The sequence below is a fragment of the Lasioglossum baleicum genome, chromosome 12, assembly GCF_051020765.1.
Source record: "Lasioglossum baleicum chromosome 12, iyLasBale1, whole genome shotgun sequence".
Classification (NCBI taxonomy): Eukaryota; Metazoa; Arthropoda; class Insecta; order Hymenoptera; family Halictidae; genus Lasioglossum; species Lasioglossum baleicum.
This window is the reverse complement of record NC_134940.1, coordinates 4,628,766-4,651,311: the sequence shown is the minus strand read 5'-3', so window position 1 is coordinate 4,651,311 and position 22,546 is coordinate 4,628,766. Positions and strand designations below refer to the sequence as shown.

The 22,546-nt window shown below is 40.4% G+C and overlaps 1 protein-coding gene across 5 annotated transcripts in view; it reads right to left on the bottom strand.

Moving 5' to 3' along the window:
- Positions 1 to 22,546, bottom strand: part of Dh31-r (Diuretic hormone 31 Receptor) — a 166,410-nt gene that overhangs the window by 127,342 nt on the left and 16,522 nt on the right. Inside the window, exon 1 of one of the 5 annotated variants that reach the window (XM_076435006.1) lies at positions 361 to 2,210. The exons of the other annotated variants lie outside the window; for them this stretch is intronic. The gene's annotated coding sequence lies outside the window, so the exon portion shown is untranslated. Of the gene's footprint in view, positions 1 to 360; positions 2,211 to 22,546 lie in introns of those variants that run through there. 5 annotated transcript variants of the gene reach the window in all.

Below are 22,546 nucleotides of genomic sequence, written 5' to 3'. Positions count from 1 at the left end.
TTTTGCATAAAAATCAGAGGCTAATTCTGGGGATCGCATCCGCGCTAGAATATCTTGATTCTTTCCGTCGAGATCCTATGAAATTCATTAACTATTCACGTATGAATGTTTGATCAGTTTGGCAGCACAGAAGCAGAAGAATGACGTGTACAAGATAACAAATACGAAGAGGACTCGCTTGCGAATTTATTAATCCAGTCTTAGGACTCCCAACGAACCGTTTGCATTCGGCTTATCGTCGAATTTGCATTTTTTATCGGAACCCGTCGCAGAGATTGCTATGATAACGCGGACTATTATATTTTCAGGGCTCCGGGAACAACATGAAAGTAACCGATATCGCGTTTCGATAATACTTACTCTCCACTGTGCCGTTTTCCATAATTCTCCAATATTTTCCTCGTAAGATAGGAATGCAATTTAAATTAACATCCCGATTTCATGCTGAACGAAAATTGCACGGAATCATGCGTCCCTAATTTTTATTGAACAAACTCGCCAGGCAGACATTTATTCAGGGAAAAATAATTATTTGGTAAAAACATCTCTGCCCATGGAATCACGAAAGTAGGTTATTTTCATTTTAGAAATTCATCACAGGAATATTACATGACGTACAGCTAAAAAACTTTGTCCAATGTGTTATAATGATAATAACAAAAAATGATCGAAATGAGAGAAATTCAATATAGGAAACATTATTTACGTATTTCCACGTTCTTTTTGCTGTTCCGTAAATTTTTCATCGAACGCCGCGCCGTCCAGCTAATTATAAATGGAACGAGAGGGAGAAGAAGAAGTTCGTGTGCGATCAGCATACTATTTACACAAGAATTCCAATGATCGACCGAACCACTGTCGCAGAAGCGAAGGATGGAACACAAAAGGACGCGCAAAAATATCTTCTCGGCGCGGCGATGAGAAAAATTGGAACGAGGTTTCTTTCTGTGGTGGGTGATAGAATTTAAAGAAATATATAGGGTATCTAGAAATAAATCGCGCTCGGAACGTGGAGCTTGCGCAACGTAATTCATTTTTAAGAACATCCTACCGAAGGGATCCTCTTATCGAACTTTTTCTACGTGGCTTTCGTAAACTTAAATTCCTTAAATCTTATACTATCGAGAAGTTTGTCATGCGATTACATTCACGTGCGAAACGCGCTGCTCGAGATAAAGAAATTGATTTTTCAAAGAAGCAATATAAATGATCAATGAATAGATTAAAGTATTTTACACACTTGTCGATCGTCGAGCATCTAACAACTGCAATTGACACCGACCATGCATCCTTAAGTCATCGATAACACGAAACGGCGTCATTTACAGCGAATGTGTTAACCTGTTGATTCCCTCTTGGTACTCGATCAATCAGCGTTATCGTATCATTCGCAACATTAGACAAGCTTGCTCCATAAAATGTGAAGTTATTTATTATATAGTTCGATCATATCGTTCACAGAAATAAACACATCGGAGCCCGAGATTGAAATCCTGCATTAATCAAATGTGCTTCCACATCATTATTCTATCAGAATAACATTCAAGACTCATTGCAACGTCGACCGATTTTGGTGAAATTTTCAGAATATGTTTAATCGATATAGATCTAAATTTCCCATATAAGCCCACAAAGTTGCGAGATACAACTTCTGGTATTTTCTCTGCAATTCCAACAATTTGCAATTTTCTTCAAATATTTTAATCGCGTTGTGCAGCAAACCAATTGTTCTAACATTCTAACTGTCCAATATTAAAAAGTCATCGTCCTTTTTTTACCACGGTTATATTAGCTTGCCGAGTTGTCGATGTTTGTCGTTGTCGTTGTATGCGTCAAATCTTGTAATCGAATTTTAAATCACTTCTCGATAAGCTAGAGACTTGAAACTTTAAACATAGCTCAGAACTGGATGACAATGCAATATTAAAAACAAATTTTTAAAAAAACTATGCGTCTAGGAGAAAAAAAAATTAATATTAACCGTCACACCTCGCCGTACGGCGGTTGGTAGTACGTCATCGCGTTCAGCGATCCCCACTTCGCGCGGCAGCGCTCCCCACTCCACTACGCGTTCCCACTCCGCTGACCCACTTCGCAACGAAGGAGCTGAGTCGCTGAGTGTGGTTTTCCGTTCACGCAGTTCCATTCAGACTCCATCAAGAGACGTCGCGTCGTCTCTCGAAGTCATCCACTCATTCTATCTCGCGTATTTCCATATCTTGCGTTCCATTTAAGAAAGACTAAAAAGTAGAAAATAGAAAAATATATAAAAAGAAACTTTTTAAAAATCACGCTTAAATTAAAATGCACTAAAAAGGAGAAAATATTTTCTCTAGGCATTTTAGTGACTATAAATAAAAGCGTGGAGCGCCCACGAAGATTACGTCAATATAGTTTAGCGCTCCACGCTTTTATTTATAGTCACTAATGCCTAAAATATGATTTTCTCCTTTTTAGTGCATTTTAATATAAGCGTAGCTTTTGAAACGTTCTTTTATATATTTTTAAGAGTGTTCTTAAGAGTATTTAGACTTTTTTTAAGAGTATTTTTTTGAGATTATTCCGACAATTTGCAATCTCCTTCAAATATTTCAATACCGTTGTGCAGCAAACCAATTGTTCTAACTTTCCAACTGTTCAATATTAAAAAGTTATCGTCTTTTTAACAGTGTCCGAATATTAGCGGGAGTCGCTTTATTATATCTGAAGTATACCCTGCGGAAATAGGCAAGATGCAGTGGAACGATGATCTCGCGAAGAAGCGGACCGCAGATAGAGATGAGATGGGAATCGTTCCCCCACGGATGGTCCTCGTAAATATTAGCGTTCGATTAGCGCGAATGCCGTTCTCTCTATTGGTAAAGGTAGCACGCGCGGCCAATCCGGAAGACGGATTGCCAAACGTTTCTTACAACGGTTCCAGGAACATCGGGTGATCTTCGATTTAGCGAGAAATAGTTTCTGTAGAAGCAGTTGCGGCTTAACACGCCGGCGTTTGGCTCCGAGCCAGCGCATCGTCGGATAAGTTAACCCACCGACGACACCACAAACTTTCCAATACCAATCCGAGTCATTCATCAACGGCCGACCAACAGACACGACACCTGCGTCAAACGTTCTTTTTCTCGCGTCTTTTCCGCCACATCTTTTTTCGGATCTCAAATGATTTACCGCTCAATCCGTGCGCTATCAACTTTGCTATATGAAGATGGAAAATATAATTAACATTCGCACTACATGTACCTATAGATTTGTCGCGCCACTTCAGCCAGTGACCTGTTGCTGCATCACACATGTGCTCATAATTATTCAAGTGGTCTAAGTGATGTAGTTCTTGTTTTGAGACATATTTGAAGGAAGAGGATATTAACACTAAATGAATTCCACATAATGTTGAAATAACAAGCACTATCTAACGGTTCATATTTCGCAATACATTTAAATACAATGATTGAAAGTAGAATTTCGCTTTAAACTGGGTTGCTGAAAGTTGAATTTGAATGTGGATTTAAATATTACCCCATATTCATTTCGACTTGTTTGTCTAAAATAATATTTTCAAATTGATTTGAAAAGGACGTTACGAGAACACGAAGCTCGCGCAGGTCTCGTCGCAAATTGGAAATGCATACTGTACCAAGCAGCGGGAAACGCAACGAGGAAGAAAATAGTGAACGAAAAAAAATCGGCGGCTCCAATCTCCCCGATAAACGACTGAAGTGTATAACGCCAAAATAGATTTAACAGCAACAGCTGCGCCAAAAAGCTAATTCAATGGGGAGCTTGCGGAGCTTCGTCGGCGTCGCGATCTTCGGGAACCGGATGCTGAAATCTATATTTATTCGAAAATTGAGTGTAAAAGCAAAACAATTCGTCAAGTCGATAGTTACTACAAATAGCACACTATTATTGTCTGCTCTCTGACAACCTCCAGCAACCTTCTGCCTAACGTTAATTAATCAATGGACTCTGGAAAGTGTATTTACAGAAACTAGTCGGGGTGATGTGAAACAGTAGAAAGATTACAAGAATACAAATTTTAAATCTATGTTATTGAGAATTTGATTGAAATCGTTGAAATAAAATTGTAATGCAAGTAAATTCGAACAGCAAAGTGGAAACAGTAAATCCCAGCGATAATCGTACAGGGCGGTCATAAAGCTCTCAGGCATTTTGAAAAAATTTACTGCCGGCGTTCTGGGACCGGTCACGGCTGCAACAATGAATCAACATTGTAGAAACCGATTTCCGTGGTCCCCATTAAAATCTGGGTCAGTTCCAGTTTTCGGCCATCAGGAAGGGGCTATGATAAATTACTTCGCGGTCGAAATTTCGCGCGTAAATTTTCCATAAATCAGTGGAAATTTCGGCTTGGGTTCACGCGTGATTTCATTTATCAATCCCTCCCGAACTTATAATGAAGTTTTTTCCGTTTGAAACTTGTACAACTCGAAGGAAGCGATCGGAATGATAAACCGGCATTCGAAACTTGGTATACATACGTATATAAAGCTGTTTGAAAGATCGCATGGTAAAAACGTAAACGGAAGTTCTAAATATTCATTCGGGTTGTATAAAGAGGATCGAACGTTCGTTTACAAGCCGTTTGAAATGTATAGTCCTCGAGGATCGACTGGAATATCTAGGACATTCCAGTTTTCATGCGACGCGAACGAACTGAATCAACCGAGAAAAACTCCGTAGGGGTTTTCTTCTAATTACACAAAGCCAATTAACATGCATTTGCAATTCGTTATTGCGGTGTGTAATCAAAGTCGCGACGCTCCGGTGAATTCAGCAATGCAAGAAGACGTGCAGAATCGTCGGAGCATGTAATTGCGAAATAAGTAACCACCCGTTCAAATTTATGGCAACTATATCGATTCACGGTTGGCGATTTCACGATTCGTCGCCAACAGGTTGCCACTCGATTTTTGTACATTTTATTCACGAAAGTTTACAACTTTCCTGTCATTCGTTATCTCGCGAAGTTTTTAATGGGCGAGGTAAATCTACTCTATTTTAGTGGGCAATTTTACATGATTTAAACCCGCAGTAAATTGCATTATTCCAAGATTGCGCGGCACTTTGTTTGAACTTTTTCGAAAGTTTCGTTGTACATAATTTCGGATTCTCGCGTCACCCGCTCGTTTCACTCCAGAAGCAGAAACTTCAAATTTTCTCATTTGAAACAGTTCAATCGAAACAATTTGTTTGTGATATTAAATCGAGAAAGGAAATCGACTCGACAAAGATACGTCTTAACTCTCTCACAGTTGTTTAATTTTCCTACGACCTCATTGTCCGTTTCGTTTGGCACAGTTTGCTCGATTCTTCCAGTGTCTCTTTAGCTTCTTCAGTTGGTCACGGTTCTTTTCAGTTCCCGTAGCTTTTTCATCTCTTTCAACTCTTTCAGTACTTTAGTCACTTCGCTTCCTTCAAGGTTCTTACGTTCTTCATAAACTGCCAATTCTCTTTTTTTCCAGAAAATTGAAATTCCCAGTCTTTTCACAGTTCTTTTTTTTTCACGCGCGTTTAAACGCTTTAGTTTCTTCGGCATCTTTGACGTCATCAGCGGCCGCAACTTCTCACATTTCATCGTACAAAGAACTTCGTACTCGGAAGTTGGGAGTTTTATTTAAGTATGCAAGTTTCCGACCATTCAGAGACACGGGTCCAATCCACGATCTATGAAGCAGATTTATGTAAGTAATGTTTTCGGAAGTAGTTGAGAGTTAATCATCTGCCGGTGGGTTTTGCGAGATAAGCAGATTTGTTTCGCCAATAACAGAACCGCTGTCGGAGAGCGCGTCGTTTGACACGCCGCGCCGTCGTATCGACAGTTCGCACGCGGCCGTAGGCTCGGTGTTGATTTTGACGTAAATTGAAATCATTGGTGGACATCAGCGGCGAGAGATGGTCTGAAAGATGAAATGCCGACGATTACGGTCAACACGCATTCATTAAATCGGCCTTGCATCATCTGCCACTGCTTCGATCCTAGTTCTTTGCCCGCTTTCGCATTCGTGCCAGCCGTTTAATGAATCGATGCGACGATTATTCGGCATCTATGACGACGGCCATTACGTGTGACGTATTTCGCGGAACACCGCGGTTATCGCATTATCGGGAATCTTTTTGACACGATCTACGATGCGGATCGACAAGCGCCAAGCAACAAACCACGCGCGTGATGCGCCGACCTAATCTCCCGGAAACGCTCCGTCGGTCGCCGAGCTTCCGTGGAAAACGGAAATGCGAAAATGCCGCCCAATCCGAGGCTGTAGTATAAATAAATTTAATCATTTTTGATCCCGTAGCGAAAGCTGTGTTTCTTTGAAAAATATATTTTCGTACAGGCGACCTTCGGATTCGACGAGCAATCAGTTGCCCGCGTCAAAATGGATCGATAATATGTATAGTTCCGACGTTGCTTGAGCATCGAAGCAAGAAACAATCGTGCATTTTCCTTGCTAAATTGAAGATAGCCCGGCACGAAACCCGTCGAACAATGACGCGCGACGCTCGGAATACGTGAACAATTCTATCTGTTCGAACGCAGCTGCCCACACATTGTTCCTTGCATATGCATGATGACGATGCGAACCACAAATGTTCGCTTGCACCGTCACCATCTGCAAGAACCAAGGACACATCCGGTATCTTGAACCGATACAGTTTTTAATTGATAAAGGTAGACCTGGACGTTGCTAGAATAATTTCTTAAACAATTCTAATAATTCAGTAATTATAAAAGGGAAAATTTGGAGAGATAATTGCATAAAGATCCTTAGTCTAGTAATAATAAACTCTCCTAACAAGCATGGGTAAACACAAGTCCAACAACAGCAACAAGTTCGGCATCGACTGGCCAATTAAAATTCATATTGCAGAAGCGCCTGACGCAATTTGCAATCAAAGCATTAAAGTCTTTGTGTAAAGAGGGAACAATTAATGCGTCGGGTGCAGTCTACAGGATTAGATTCATATCAGCAAAGTGGTCACCAAGGAGTTTGCTAAAGGACAGAATATAATTAAAACCAGCATCCGGATTAGGATGAAGGCCATCCGGTCACGAACACCCGTACGGTTCCAAAACGTAAATTGATTCGGGTTTACGAAGTAGCTTGTGTCACGTCGGTGAACTACGACCCACTCGAGACCTACTACATATATTACATCGTTGACAAATATTTGTCCCCAGGTAATGGTCATCTCCAATCAGTTCCCATCGCGTCATCCACGAGGCACCGGCGATGTCTGGGTAATTATCAGCGAACTATCACGACCATATTGTGGAAAGCGTACAGGCTTCGTCGCTTGTAGTCATAATCGTCGACACCCTGGTCAATTTACAAGCAGGAGTCTGTGGGCAAAGTTAATTGACCCTTGGGCGTTCCCTCAAAGCGGCGCACAGTGAGACCTTTTGTCCAAATCGGAGACAAAATCAAAGAACTTTCGATAGAAATGAAGTAGAGCGATGAAATTTTTCTTAAATTAAAGCTGAAACTTGGCAGAATATGGGAAAAATAGGGAGATTATGGTAAGAACGTTTCTTAACGTTGAGAAAATTCGTTAAACATGTAGAATTTCAAGAAATCGATTTTGCAATATCCTGAGGTCGTAGACAAATTTTGAGATCAGATTTGAAATCAGCGTGAAAAATTCTACGGGAGATGATATGTCGCATGTTAAAAAAAAAAATTTTCCGCGCGTGGTATTGAAAAATCACAATTTTCTTGAAATTGTACAAGTTTAACGAATTCTTTCAAGGTTAAAAAACGTTCGTACCACAATCACCATAATTATCCCATATTCTGCAAAGTTTCAGCTTTTATTTTAAAAAAATTTCATCGCTTTCTCTCATTTCTATCGAAAGTTCTTTGATTTTGACACAGATTTCGTCGGTTTGGCCCACTGTGGCGGCGGTTCAGCCATGTTGTGGCTGTAAGCGCGGTAATGTCTCGATTGTATGTGACAGAGATGTGCACGATATTGTGAAAAATTTAAGAATACTTTTTCGGTGATTTTTTGCGGAACTTTTAGCAACGTGTTTGTAATATTCTTCGGAGTAAAACGGGACCCAACACGATGCAGTTCCGATCATATTTATTTGGTACATCCGAACCGATTATCTCTGCATTCTTCATGATCTTCCAATTTCCAAAAAATAATTGTTTCCGCGTCAGTTATCGGTAAAACGATAAATCTCGTCGTTTCGATGTCCCAGTGTGAAATCGATTGACGGTGCTACAAATGTTAATTGGACCCGAGGAAACGAGTATCGAGACGATTGATATTCGCGAGAATACGTATTGATCGTGTCGGCATGTCGATCACGAGGGAGCGTCGATTCTCTAACCAATGTTTTCCAATCGGTCGGATAAAACGAGCCACCTGGTCGTGTTATTATTTCAGCTGCGGCGGAACGGCGTCAACGAAGTAATTCACCGATTTATCGCATCGTGAACAACCTCGGTATATGTTTCGCGAGCACCAGAGCTACTCGACTCGTCTGCTAGCACATTCATTACGTTCGATTCAAGTTCCGTAGACTGCGAATATTCATTGCGACACGCTGATCTTCGGGGAATCAAATTTTTGCCTGCGACATTAAAACTGCGGAATGTATATTTACGCAAGTGTCGAGGAGAAGAGATTAAAATTGTTCATTAGATAGATTTTTAAATGTTTGTACGCTATGAGTGCATGAAGATCCGAACTCCAGTTGTGATAATGATTTTAGAGGCTGCACGTTCCCGTAGTAGACGCAGCAAAATGTCGCAACAGGTACGAGGAAACCTCGAAGAGTAATTATAGAGATGTAAATTTGGAAGGATGCGGTGCGTTATTAGATCTGTCATCTGCTGGATGTTCACCTGGATCCAATTAACTCAAGAACTGCCACAATTCTCGTCGTCGTTGTTCATTAGCTTTATTCTATTGTTGATTCCATTAGCCGTACGTACGCGATATTTAAAATAAGTGAAGAACATGAAAATGAAATACAGAAACGCGCACTAAAAATATTACCGTAATTTACGGAACGATACGATTCTGTTGGACACTTTTTACAAAACGCGAGCGCAAAAAAATTATAACTGACGTGCCGCGCAAAGCTCGCCTCGCGTAATATTGCAGGAAAAGTGATTCGCAATGCAGGATTTAGTTTCAATAAACATGCCCCAACGATAAACTGCATCTCGGCCATTGCATTTTCCGCCGGTGTTTGTTGGAAAAACACGCGACGGAGGTGGCTGAAAATTTCTTCTGTATTTTTAGACTGAACACCGTATCCACGGACAAACTGGTTGGATGGTTTCAAAAATCCTAAACGAACATTCTTATATACGTATATGTATATGTATATCCCTTATTACAGGTTGAACCTTTCGCGCTCGAGATACATATTTCTCAGTTGGAGCTTACAGCGACTCAGCTACGGAATAAACGATAATGCATTGCAAAGAGAAAAATTGTAAGTGGAATTCAGAGAAGGAGTGAAAATTTTTCCATACATACAAAATAAGCCAATTTCGTGTTCATTTTTCGTGTCGAGCGACGATTACACCGAATTTTTTTCCAATTTACGAGCGTGGAACGCGTTGACAGTCCGACGTGAAAAAAAAGAAGAAAAAAAAGGAGGAAGATCCGGTCGTTCGATGTTCGACAATTTTTCACGTGTTTGAATAAACCGTGTGCCGTTTAAAGGGGATGTGCGATCTCGTGTTGCTGGGACAATGGTTTCGTGAAAGATTGCCCATTGTTCCGAGCGAACATGATATCAGGCCAGAAGTGAGACTCTCGCCGGCATATTTCACTGTTGCTTTCGGTTAGCCGAATACGAGCATTCATTCATTTCCCGGACGTTTTCAATCTCCGCGTATATTCCGGCCGGAACGGAACCGCGTGTCGTAAATCGAATCGGGCGAAAAGTAAGCATGCCGGCCAATGAAACCATCACCGGCGCGGCGGCGGCACCCCCCCCCCCCCCCGGCGAAATCAATTTACCTGTGCCGAGTGGCCAGCTACACCTGCGGAAAAGTCAAATGCCCAATCAACCAGTTGTCCAGCGAAATTTATACCGTGTTTCCGAAACGGCAAACACGCTCCGAACGACTTTCGTCACTCCGAATCGCCGCGTAAAGAAACTCCATTCGCCGTCGGAACAATTTACGGCAACGACAGCGGTTTTATCAGAAAAATAAGCAGGTGTAACGTGAAACAGTAAACACGTTAGAAGAATTTTCAAACACAGTAGCACCTCGATTAACTCTCGAGTGACTCTGGGACGCCAGCCAAAATTGCCATCTCATTATTTGAAACAGTTTTTACCACAGTTTATATCTGTGATTGTCGGAAAGAACGCCGTATGTCACATAATTTCACTTTCGAGATATGGCAGTTTCAAGTTTTGGTCACTTCTTAAGCCTTTCGAATTTATTTTCATGACTTTTTTTCTGACAAAGACGTAAATCCTATACTATAAACCTCAATTAATGCATAAACTGAAATTTTTTGAAATTGTGACATGCGGCGTTTTTCCTGGCAATCACAGATATATGTATATTAGCTTGCCGAGTTGTCGTTGTTGTTGTTGTATGTGTTAAATCTTGGAATCGAATTTTAAACCACTTCCCGATGAGCTAGAGACTTGAAACTTTAAACATAGCTCAGAACTGGATAACAGTCCAATATGAAAAAACAAATTAAAAAGAAAAACTGTGCGTTCAGGAGAAAAAAAAAGATAGAGGAGATATACAGGGTGACAAGAAATAAAGGAGTTAAACATTTCTTATTATAATTCTGTTAAATCGACGAATTTTGAAAAACCAAATGATAATAACCATAACATAGCTTTAGTATTCATATATTTAAGAAGTTTCGAAGTGGCCACCCTTTGAGCCGATTCAGAGGCTCAAACGTGTTTTGACATTTTCGGCTGTGGGCCGCAGCTCTTCTGGCGTCATTCGGTCCCACACCCGGCGCAGAGATTTTTTCAGCGACTCGAAACTTTTATGGGGCTGAGCACAGGCCCTGGCCTCCAAAATCGACCAAACGCTGGAGTTCATAGAGTTGAGATCCGGTGAGTACGGCGGCCATTCCGCAGATGTGATGAAACCTTTTGCATTACAATCTGAGCGTGTGATGTCACAGCCAGAAAGCTTGCTGCGGAAAGAAAATAAATAGTGGGGATGTCCTATCCCTAACGTGTCACTACAATACGTATTTAACCACCGAATAATTCGTAACACAACCGGCGATTTGTCAGTTGTTGCTTCTCAGACGTAATACCCGGATTACATTTTATTACCGGCTTCATCCTACACTACTCGACGTATTTGAATCGAAAGTTTCTTCAGGTTTCGACGTTTATTTTCCCCGCACGAAACTATGTACATGGAAACGAGCGTGTTTTTGTTGCGTCCGAAAAGTAGTTGAACTACTCTCGATTCGCCTCGGGAATTTCAGTTTGTTGGAATTACCGTATGGATTTCACTCGCTTCCCTCTCTTCACTGGGATGATCAACGCGTGAAATTATAGCTCCGACGAAATTCAATTCGTACGAAGTTTTCATTCACACCGTTCAAATTGATTCGAATTTCGGAAAATATATTTTCTGGTCGTGTGAATCAGATAGCAAGGTATAACACGGTGGGAATTCATGAAGGATTCTATGGATTTTCGATCATGGTTGTCGCAGTTATCCCTAAGCTTCAAATAGAATTTATTCCAGCGAAAGTCAAGTTGCAGTAATTAGTGCAGTCTAGTGATTACTAGACAACGGATCTTTATGCAAAACCGAATTTTCTACCTGACTTTCAACGAACTGGAGTCAAGAGTATATTTTCTTTCTTAACAGGTATTTTGACATTTTTAATTACACCTACTCATTCTTGTCGTAAATGTCTTAAATAGAAGCAATGTAAAATAAAATAATCACTCTTAGTGCTCCATAAGGGTTAGTAAACTCAGGTTTCCCAATTATCGAGTAGTGGACACTATTTTCCGTTGTTCGGCGTATTGGTTGACGTCCGAGACAAAGACGCACCGCGAGAGAGGGATAAAAATACGACGTTTTAACGAGAGAAAACAGTATTTGACTCGATCAGCGGTTTATTCGCCGTCGCAGGAAGGATTGATGAAGTGAACTTTCATTTCCGAAGATGAGCCGTGCGTGCAGTTGATCGATGAGAATAAAATTCAATTAAACGCGGTCCATGCTCGTGCAAAATTATTTTCATGGACGATCGGCTCCCGCATTTTACTGCGCGACGGCAATCGTTACGTTAATTAAAGGGTCGCGGATATTCGTGTCGGTTTCGGTAGCTGTTACCCGTTTGGTTAGCGGTACGTTATACATTATGCATTTCTGACGAATGTACGAGGTTAACCCCCCGTTGCAAATTAGACCGTTTAAACGAGGTAAACCGTTCGAACGAGCGTGTAAAAATCGCGCGGAGATTTCCTGCAGATTCCAACGATCTCTTACCGATGTAACACAGTTTTCTATTTCCATTTTCATGCAGAATAAACAAGATAATCGTTATTTTGTAAAACGAACTCGGCCGCACTGGAACCGGCCGATTATCTACAACCACCGCGCTCAAACAACGTTTGGTTAGATCGATGGGATCATACATACATACACACATATTTTTCTATTTTATATGATACAGGGTGTGGCCGGACGGGTGGTACACCGAGCAGGGGGTGATACTGCATGTATAAATAAGTCGAAAAAAAGGAATAACATTTTTTTGTTTGACGCTTCGTTTTCGAGATACAATGACTCCCACTAATATTCGGACACTCTTAAAAACACCGTAACTTTTCAAATATTGGACTATGCGATTTGAACTTTTTTGGAAAGCTAGAGCAATTAGTTTACTACAGGATGTGAAAAGAAATTTTTTCAAAAATTGCATTTGACCGGAATTGTGGAGGAAATACTAAATGTTGCATTTTACAACTTTTTTATGCGGGCCTATATCGAAATTTTGAAATTTTTTTTTTGTAGATCTGTGTGGGTTATATGCATTGTGAAAGTTTCATCGAAATCGGTTGATGCGGGGAAAAATGACAGTTATTGAAAGATGTAAGAAGTCTTAGATTTACTGCTGTTATAGGCCGAAAATCTGCAATTGTTACCATCTCTAAACGCTTGTAGCTCATTGCAACGTCGATCGATTTTTACGAAATTTTCAGGATATGTTTAATTGAAACAGATCTACAAAACGTATTTTTTAAATTTTCAATATAGGCCCACGTAAAAAAGGTGTAAAATGGATCTTTTAGTATTTTCTCTACAATTCCGACCAATTGCAATTTTCGAAAAAATTTCTTTTCACATCCTGTAGTGAACTAAGTGCTCTAGCTTCCGAAAAAAGTTTGAATCGTATAGTCCAATATTAAAAAGATTATCGTGTTGTGCCAATAACTGTACCAAATGTGCCAATGAATGTACTATTTGTCTTACTTAAATCTTAATAAAAGATTTATGACTCTAAAAACTGTTTGATTTTGTAGAAAAATGTCTATTAGCTTATAATAATAGCAAGTGAAGTTCGTTTAAACATTACAAAAAAAAGATAAAAAGATTTTCACTAAGATTTTGGCTTAAGGTGCCAATCATTGTACAGTTTACCCTAGATAGAAGATAGATGAAAGTCCTCGATTCAATTATTTAAAGGTTCATTCGCTTCGAATACTGTTCTCACTAAATCCTACGTGCACCACCCTCCGAAAATTCGCTCAGAATAAACACGCTCCATTTCAAAATTCCCTTAGCGCATCCCTTTGTGCATCGAAACCTAAAATCTACCCATGTGGCTGTCGCGCGCGCGACCATGAAGTTCTTGTGCCAACTGAAGCCGAAATTAGGAAGCAGGTAATTCGCGTAAATATTCGAATGAAACGTTCCACGGGGACGAAATTCGTTTAATTCAAGTCTTCAGAGCCTGGCTAATTCAAAATCGCGTTTTCCGTCGTCCGACGGAGCTTCTTGAAGAGGCAATTAAATTACAATTATCACGCCAGCATCTTCACCGAAAATGTTGAATGTAAAAGTAAGCCACGAATTAATTTGTACACCTAACATTTTCGACTGGAGTGAAACCGAGTTCTTGCTATCTCTTCGACTGTATCTTCCGGGCCGACCGACATTCTTCCGGAGAACGGAGATATTTACTACGATGTCTCGTATCGTCGTGCAGAATCTCCCGGAGTGGCCACTACAGAAACTTCGTAACCGATTTTTCGTACTAGATAAATCATCGTTCCGCGGTGAAACCGTCGTCGAACGGTTTTCTTTCGTTTCGAGCCGGCGAAATCGGCGGCCAGGCTTTCGATAAACAAGCCGTTCGAATCCCGCAACGCTACATAAATTTTTGACGTTCGAGAACGCAGTATGCAAAATGAAAGAGGACAAAAGGACGATCCGAAAACCCCCGCACTGTTTTCGAGACTCGCTGGCACGGTTCGTCGAATGTTATACTGCGGACGTTCAAACGAGATCGCATCGTGGTGTGCCAATTTGCGGAAACTCTATGTTTATTCCTTCCATTACGCTTTTTGGGGGATTACGTACAAAGTAGACATTACACCGAAGGAAATGTTGGTTTTTCTATTTTATCGAGGTTTTCGGTACGCTTCGACTACTGCGATTTTACTGTCGCTGCTTTACTTCTATTCCCGATATTGAAACTCTGTTTTAGTGCACGCTGCTCCCGATATGGTTCCGGTATGCTTTCATCTCGCTTTTGCCAGGGAGTGTGCATATTTCCGTTTGTACTTGTAACTTATTTATTGGGTCGGGAATTTTAGCTGCGCCACTCGACATTTTATGATTCCGCTCGTGCGTGTAGTAACCGATTGAGGTTCTCCAACGTGGGACTCGATTCAAAATCGTTTTCGAAGATGAAATCTTCGTTTGGGAATTCGTTCTCGCGGAAGTAAATATCAGACGATTTTCATAGATGTCGCAAAACTGTACTGCACCGCGGAGTGTAAAAAGAAAAATTATATATGGTCACCTTTCTTTTGTAATTGTAGAGAAGAATGGTGACTATACAATTGATTAATAAAGCTGTACTCTTTAAAATTTAACCATTGAATTTGATTTTCAAATCGGACACGAACTTATGCAATCATGTAATAGCAGAAAACGCACAAAGATCTGCGACCTATGGCAAATTTCGCGTACATTCTATCGTATTATAGCCAGCCAGCAAAACCGTAAATAAGTTCCCAAGAGCGAAAACCAGAGGAATAAACATTCGCCGCAGCTGCGAACCGAGAGCTTAAACCCAAAGAACGATGAAAGGTTTCAGATTATTGCTCGGTCGGCTAAATTTGAGGGCGTAGAATTCGAATTCGCGTTTGTCCCCGACCCGACCCCCCTATTGTTGCCGTTGCGTTGTTCTGTCCGCGCAGCGAACTTTAATAAACTCGGCCGAAGTTCGCGCGAAGTTTACCCTTTAAAATCTCATACGCGCCCCACTGAGACGAAAGAAACGCGCCGGTTATACATTTCTATTTCGCTGCAGTTTGTTGAAATTCAGGCAGAACATTTTTATTTTGATTCCGATTTACGCGGAAAGCGCTGCAACGAATTAACCGCGTAAGTCGAAAGATTACTGTATTTACACCGAGTGTCCCAGTATTGATAGTACCACCGTGGAGGGGGTGATTCTACGAGTTTGAAGATTCGGTGTTTACATACATAAATAGATCCAGTAGGTCACCAGCAGAAGCTGAATTGTCAAACTGAATTTACTTGAAAACGAAAAATATTATTCCTTCTTTTGGACTTGCTTCTCTAGAGCAGTGTTTCCCAACCTTCTTTTGTGCCATGCCCCACCTAAGCCTTTCTAAAATTCTTATGCCCCCTGTGTAACATGTACATAGTTTTTAATAATCAAAAATTGAATTGTTTACTGAAGAATCTTAAATGATAGGTTTTATTGTCAGAGTCACCACTAAGAATTGCTGTACCATCATTCAAAATATTGTTTACATTATTAAATATTTTGGTATCTAAACAATGACTACACATTTCGGTACTGTTTGAGGTTATTACATCAATTTAAATGAAAAGAATAGTATAGTAGAATGGGGAATTATTCTAGGTCGGAAGAAAGGTGTTAATAGGTTGAAAATAATGTAATAGTGTGTTGAAATTTTCCGAATGTTTTCGCTCTCTTAAATTACACCTACTAATTTTTGTAATAAATTCATAAAATCCGCAGTCTGGAAATAAATCATTTCGGCGAGAAGCGAGAAACGCGTTGGCGACAAGCGGGACTGGAGAGGCTCTGCTTCGCAAAACGGTTTATTTTTATTCGGCGGGTTTGAAAGGCGTCTAGATGACCGAGGCGAGAGCAAATAAAGGAAGTGTATAGCGTCGCGTTTCGACGTGTTATCACGGCTCCGATTTTACTCGGCGAGAGATCACACAGGCGGATGATTCTGCCATGCCACGGCCAAGTAGGTAAACGCGAAAAGAGAACGCCCACAACGATAGCTTTCGGTTCGCTTCTCGGCCTGATTCGATACACATGGCGACTGCACACGCCACAATCTTATCGGCAACCAGGGTGGTGTATTGATTACGCGTTCAGCGTACCGTGAAGAAAGCTCTCTGCACTTTCGGTAAGCAAATTCGGCAACGCCTCATGAACTCCGGCATCGATCCGAATTAAACGATCCCTAAAGCTGTTTTCGCAAGCGTTCGATTTATCGGCTCGTTTAGTTGGCCGAAGAAGTGCCAGGCGGTGGAGGAACCTCTGGAACTTGAATGAACTACGCCGAGACAAGAAGTTTGTTCATTCCCGGACAATCCGTTCAGAGAATTTTTATAGGTCAAAATAAGAAGAAGTTTAAGAAACAGGTGATATAATAAAGTAATCATTTGTTATCGCGAAAGTGAACACCAGCTACGAAGAGCGTATTCCCAGAACGACCGAACACCAACTTCAAACTCCGATGGGAAAACTGCATATCTCGAAGCAGATCGATCGAACCGACACCAGACGCGCACCGCACCGGTGTGCATCTAACAAGAAATGCTGTGCCGTTAACAGACGCACCCGAGTTGTTAAGAAACACCTGAACGATCGACAAGAATTATGGTCCTGTCCTGTACTTCCATTTTTCGTATTGGTTCAACGACGATCTTTCTGCAAGACAAACATTTTTCGAAATAATTGCGAACAAAAAAAGTCAGTTTCTTAGTCTGACATCTGACCCAATTAATCAGTAACAAATCTAATCGGCGAGCTGTTTGATCTGAATAGTGTGTATCTAATAAAAAATGCTGCGCCGTTAACAGACGCACCCGATTTGTTAAGAAACACCTGAACGATCGACAAGAATTATGGTCCTGTCCTGTACTTCCATTTTTCGTATTGGTTCAACGACGATCTCTCTGCAAGACAAACATTATTCGAAATAATTGTGACCGAAGTTAGTTTCTCTGCTCGATATTTGATTCAATTAATCATTAACAAATCTAATCAGCGAGCTGTTTAATCTGAATAGTAATATGCCTGGTAAAGGAGCAGTGCTTTCGCAGCAAGCGTTGCGGTTCTGCTTGTGCCAGCCATTGAGATTCTTCATCGATTCGAGTGTCCAATTAGGAAAGGACGATCGACTGACGGTGTCTACCGCAACGCATCGTTTGTTGGCAAATTGTTCGTATCGGGACCAGTTTGAAACTGGGAATTAGGTCGATATACCCGGGAATCGCGTTTATTTTGAACACACACGTGAAGGAACGAAGACATAGGTCAACGAAAGTCACCCGATAATGCTCTCAACATGGCCATTAACCATGCGAGTGCCTAGTGTACCTGACTCTCTCTCTCTCTCGCTCGCTCTCTTTCTCGGTGCACCGTGACGCACGTACGGGTTGCATCGGTTGCAAGTTGCAACTGCGATGCCCGCGCGCCACGAATCCACGTAGGACACGCTAAAACTATCCATATGGTTCGATGCACTTTTATCTATGGGAAAATACGCTGCCTAGCAACGGAATTCATCGTGGAGAGACCGTGTGGTATTCTTTTCTCGCCGGAAAATACGAAGATGCGGGTCGAGGGAAAATGGAAAGCTCTCCTTCCGGTTCGTTTGTCTCCTTTCCACTTCATTTTTTTACTCGAACACGATCTCGGTTTCATTAGTTTGCCGTTGTTGCGATTTGGAAACAACCTCGGAAATTTGATTAGAAACTAATTGAAGGGTGTTTCTCACACTCGGCCAGCGATAGCTTAAAATAGCATGAGAAATAGTGGAAATCGATACCGAGGAGGAGTTCGAGATGTGGTTTCGTCAAGATGCAAACACTCGATGTCTAGTCGAGACAGTGTTGACTTGTCTACCACGAGCAGACCATTCGCTGGCTGCACGTCAGCTGGAGTACACGTCCCTCGAAAAAAAGGAAAATTAGAACGGCGCAATTACCGGGAAATGTCGATTTAGCACGAAAAGAAGAAAAATTTCGCGTTTGTTTTGTTCTCGAACCGGAACTTGTGCAATTTCCGAATATTTGTAAGTATGTCCTAAAAGTTTGTTTCGCTACGTGCACATTCCATATTGTTAGATAACATCGGCATACACAAACAGCACAATCTTCTGTTCGTTAATGTTTTATTATTCCTTAAGCTTCCCCTTTCTTAAACGCGTGTGTGTGGTTTTCTTAAAAATTACTCTGAATTTGCACCGAGCACATTAATCGAGAACGAAACGAACTTTTGGGACAACCTGATAGTACGCAGTTCTTTTTAAGTCGGAAATCTACCGGAAGCTGTTTGTACATGGCACGTGACGCGGTCAGACTTCAATTAGACCCCGATTGCCTTCGTGGCGTACGGTCGAATCTTGGTTAACCTCTACTCAAATCTTTGATCAGCCTCGTAATTAGATTTCAACCGAGTTCGAGTTTGCGTTGAGTCATCGCCCTCCCTCTTCGCCAGAATCAGATTCACTCTTTTGACAGTGGTTAATCGCGGTCTTCGAGTCGACGTAACATCCCGATGAAACCTCAGACCGAATTCTTAATCAAGAATTTAATCAAGGATTTAATCAAACCTCATTTCCATTAGCTCTTACTGCGAGCACACCGACTGGAACACGTGTATCGTATCACTTTCATTATTGCGCCATTCTACCGAATGGTTTGGCGACAGCCTGCGGACGTTTATGCGAATTCGGGTTTTGATAACGCGCGGAAAGGATCCGAGAACAAAAACCGTATCATGTCAGTCGATTTGATCGACCAAAATTGAAACGGCGCACAGTGGGGTATTTGCCCGATTTCAGCGGCCACAGCTAGTTCAAAATTCGCTCGATATTGAAACTGCTGTAACATTGCTAAAATTTATCCAAATTTGACGAAAAAACAACCATTTTAAAGCTTGAGACTTCTACTTTTTGTACTGTTGTATGCCGTTTTTACTGAAACGGATGTATTGAATGCAAAATTTGTCCATAAAGAGGAGCGTATCAGATTGTAAAGTTTGTAGCTATTTTTCAATCAAGTACTGCGGATTATAATCAATATTTTAACGTTATTCGTCTATTTTATGTACACTACCAAAAAGTGTAATCATTTACAATTAAAATATCTTTTTAAAATAGTTATTACAGAGAATAATCTCCGTTATTTATAATAGTATGGAAAAATGTTATGAACAAAATTTGCACGGTTCAGAGGGGGATATGTTGTGGCACAAACATTTTCTGCGTGGATGGAGGCATAGAGGAGATTTCAAGATCACCTTGATTTTTTTAAACAGAATGTCCTTTTTTTAAACCATAGATCGATAGAGCATCAAATTTTGAGTATAAAAGTGTTGACCTTCGTATGTCCTAAACCGAATAGTTTACGAGATATATTATCCAAAGAAGAAAAAAAATTGTTTCGATAATATCTCGTTAACTATTAGATTTAAGACATATGGAGGTCAATAAATTTTTACTCAGAATTCGATAGTGTATCGATTCATGATACAAAAAGTAGGTATTTCCGTTAAAAAAGATCAAGGTGACCTTGAAATCTCCTCAATGCCTCTACCCACGCAGAAAATGTTTATGTCACAACATGTTCCCCTCTATACCGTGCAAATTTTGTTGATAGCATTTTTTCATATTATTACAAATAACGGCAATATTCAAAGTGGACATAGTCATTGCCCCTCCCTGTATATTATTTAAATTTCATGTGTATAATGTTTCCTTATTTTAGTGTATATTGTGTGTTTATTATTATTATTTAGTATTTACTTAAGTTAATACGAAGATATATATAGCGAATGGGAACATGCAGGATGTGAGAGATGCTGCGATTTTCGCGCGCCCACGATGACCATTTTTTCGTAAATCAACTATAAAACACGGAGTCAGTCGTAGTCAGAGCCAATTTTTCTTGCATCTTAATCAGAAAACTTCAAAGAATACAATGGCATAGAAATGAACACCGGTACTCACCCGGAAGTATAACAATTTCATTACCAAAGTCTTAGAATCATGAAAAAGGTGACTGAATCGTTGGTTATCTTTAAATATTATTAACTACAAAAATGTATATAGTACAAAAGGGAATTTCTCTTAAAAGTATACCCTATACTTAGCTAAAAAAACTTCTATAAAACAAAAATCTGTATGTGTATGTAAATAAGGTAAAAATTACTGATAGGTGAATTCGTTGAGAAATGAAAGCGGGTTAACAGAAATTCAAACTTCCGACAAATTTCAGAGCTTAATGGATACATGAATGGGAAAACAAATGATGGGAGATTGTTCCTTACATATTCAACTAACTCGAGCCACAAAAATTTTACAATTTATGACAAATTTTTAAAATTGAATCTTGACCGCTGAAATCGAGCAAATACCCCACTGTGCGGCGCGGTGTTGAAAAAGGAATAAAAAGCACGACGAGTCAGTTTATTTAACAAATCCGCGCGGAAGTCCTTTCGGAATCGGAAATTGTTCGTTCTCCGCTGTTGCGCAATCATGTAATGAAATTGTTCGCGTATTTGATTCGCGGTAATTAAGGATAAACTTTGTACGAGTTTATCGCATACATTGGCTACACTAATTTCAGTCTTATTGCGAGATACCTTGTACATGAATAAGCAAAAAAGAAAGCTGAAGTCTGATGATAAGAAAGGCACATGCAACAAAGTTCAGATCCGCGAACGATATAGACGTAACTCTTGTCTGCGATCTGCACAACCTATTTTCAATTCATTGACCCCCCTCGACCAAAAACCATAAACTTTCCACGATGTTTTCTTTGTTTCGGCCGAGTGAAAAATCGATGCCTCGACTATTTCCTCCGCGGAACGATAACTAAATATGTATATTGGGTGGACATCGTCAATTATTACTAGACTGCGGATCTATATGAGACTATGGCTTTTGAAAATTTCCAAAAAATACTGGTACTAGTAATTTTAATTTATTTCGGATCTAAAAAGGCTAGCACTACGAAAAATAAGATGTTATTTGATTCGAGTTTCTCTTAAAATTCGTCTACAAAAATTTCAAATTGCATAAACATTCGCAGTCTAATTATTATACATATATACAATTTAATTTTCGGAATTCGTTTAACCCTTTGTGCATTATTTAATTTATATTTCGATAAATTACTAAACGTATTTAATATTTGTATTTAATGTTTTGTATCGATCAAATTAAGAAAATCATAGAAAATAGAAATATTTCAGATCGGAAGAGAAATGAACACGTACGAAAATCCACGTGCAAAAATGCAGCATAGAACAAAGCACGCAAGTTTGTGCAATTGTCGAGGAAAAACGGAACGTGTTAATAATTGTGCTCGTCCCTTTTTCTCTTCCAGTGGGCGCAGAACTTGCAACATCAGCAAGCAGAAATAAATAAAGGGAAAACTAATTAAACGAGTGGCAGAGTGCATTGACCAGCCCAGTAACAGGTGAATGAATAATTGAAAAACTTCGCTGGCGAATGTTTGCTTGCGGTTTTTAACGGCCTGGCCACAGCGCAGCGGCGCGCTGGTAAGAATGCAACAGGGATTTATGGTATTCGATGTCGCATATTTTCCCGACGCAATTGCAAGCTCTCCGTGCGCATTATGGCTACTCCCTTTCAGCATATTAGGGAACACCTCGACGCTCGTACGCGTAAACATACGCGGCCGAGGTGAGGAAGCGAGGCATCGATCATAAAACCGAATACATGGTTACGGGTCGATTTACGAGGATGTGGGTGTGGAGTGTGGATACCACTGCCACTATATTTCCAAGTCATGTTCGTTGTTACCAGCCTTGAGACTGTATTAATCCGAGAACTCCAAAATCAGTCGTCATTAGGCGATATCACGGATTTTCTTTTTATTACGAAGCTTTTGATCCGACGATTTATGTTTGCTCTTCCGCGTGTCTACTCGAATCTACTATTTTCGATAGCCTCGATTGAATGCTCGAGAACTAAGTATCGGGGACCCTAACTGTTATAACCAAAAAGAAAGAAAGCCATGGAATAACAAGTATTTCATCG